Source organism: Rhea americana, unplaced genomic scaffold (genome assembly GCF_003343005.1).
Source record: "Rhea americana isolate MKP2758 unplaced genomic scaffold, rheAme1 scaffold_245, whole genome shotgun sequence".
Taxonomy (NCBI): domain Eukaryota; kingdom Metazoa; phylum Chordata; class Aves; order Rheiformes; family Rheidae; genus Rhea; species Rhea americana.
This window is the reverse complement of record NW_028186363.1, coordinates 336,409-338,062: the sequence shown is the minus strand read 5'-3', so window position 1 is coordinate 338,062 and position 1,654 is coordinate 336,409. Positions and strand designations below refer to the sequence as shown.

Genomic DNA, 1,654 nt, shown 5'->3' with positions numbered 1-1,654 from the left:
AGAGGATTAAAAGGAAGTTAACAGGTAAGTAAATGAACCTCCTCCTAATCCAGCTCCCAAAGATCGCAGTCATACCGCAGCCGAGGTCAAGAAAAGTTCACCGTGATGGGCTACCATTGACTTTCTGGACGGGAAAGATTTTCGAAACTAATAGATTGCTGAAAAGCGAAGGACATTATTTGCAGGAGGGGGGATGCGGGTGGGGGGCTAAATGAATCCGGCGATCGGCAGAAGGTAAAACGTGCGTGATTTCACAGGGGCATCCGAGGTGGGACCTCGAAACTCCTGCAGCTGCGGGAAGTCCGAGGGGAATCAGACTGGGCTGGGACAAATAAAAACTCACTCAAGTTATAACAACGAGCCATGGAGGCAAAGCAGAGAGCCTTAAAGAGCGATTTTTGAGATAAGAATTTGAACCCGATTATAAAAATGAAAAGGTGCTACTCGCACCCCACACTTCGCCTTGCGAGCAGAGTGAAAAGAACATTTTCTKTGCCTTTTACCACAAGGTCATAGCTACATTGTAACCCTGTAGACACCTTTCAATAGACGGGTTGCTTTCTTCCTTCTATCTGATACATTTCTTAGAACTATAGTTGAAGATGAAATGCCAATTCAAATATTCAAAATAATTCATTCTATTTTTACAGTTTCCTTATCCCTCCAATTATGAATTTTCCCTGCAAATGTAGACTATATATTTCTGGATACAATGGCATCATCCAAAAATACTTCAACTCAGCGCACAAACAAACAAACATTGAATAAAGTTACAAACAAGATTAAGGTCTAAGTTATTTGCCCCTGTAGTAAGGCGTCAATTGTTCTAACAGATGTAGAGAGGCTAAGAGGATTTAAACCACGCGAATTTAATAAACCAGATTAGCAATAGGTGCTTTCCACAGATGCTAGGAACAGTAAAGTAAATTTACCCCAAATTATCCATTAGAGCACAGCACTGCCTACAGGGAGTGAGGAGACTTTCTGAAAGGGGCAAAGAGGATCTCGTCTAAGCATAGTTTCCCCCCCAGAAACATTTCTATTTGCATTAAATCTTGCTCTACACACACACATACACACAAAAGCAGTAGTTTAAGACACACGATGGAATATATTCTTGAAATCTGAAATATTACCTGTTGTGTCATCCGCTTTTGCAAGGCTGGGGAAAAAGAGAGCGAGCGAGCGAGCGAGGCACGTCTCAGAGCCAGCAAAGGACTAAGATGCCACACTTCGGAAAGGCTGATTGAAAACAGACTCTTAAGTTTTAGAGGATTTTCTCTCTCCCTCCCTCCAAGGGCTAAGAAGCCGATTTGGGAGTTTGAAGGGAATAGGTTTCAGCGTCCATATTTGTTCTGGTGCACTTGTAAAATGCGATTTGAAGAGGATCTTTAGCCCTCTGATTGTCTTTGTATTGTTTTTCTTGAAACGGATCTTTTGCCCTTAATGAATCCCCACACAGCTGGACAGCTCCTTCTCGGACACTGAGAGCGCTAACCCCAAACTGACCCCAATTTGACACCACAAGATGAAATTTTACCGCCTGTTAAAACCATTTCCAGCCTCGCAAAAAGGAGCTGGCTGTTGACTGAGATGCACTTCCATACCGGACACTCATTTCTCTTTGGACTTTTGGGCTAATCTAAAAAAAAAA

The 1,654-nt window shown here is 42.6% G+C and overlaps 1 long non-coding RNA gene across 4 annotated transcripts in view; it reads right to left on the bottom strand.

Annotated features, from left to right (window-relative positions):
• Positions 1–1,654, bottom strand: part of LOC146594894 (uncharacterized) — an 8,083-nt gene that overhangs the window by 3,147 nt on the left and 3,282 nt on the right. For 2 of the 4 annotated variants that reach the window (XR_014896065.1, XR_014896066.1), the window contains exon 3: positions 7–1,642. The exons of 1 other annotated variant lie outside the window; for it this stretch is intronic. This is a non-coding gene — a long non-coding RNA (uncharacterized LOC146594894). Of the gene's footprint in view, positions 1–6; positions 1,643–1,654 lie in introns of those variants that run through there. One more of the 4 variants, XR_014896068.1, reaches the window with a different exon arrangement.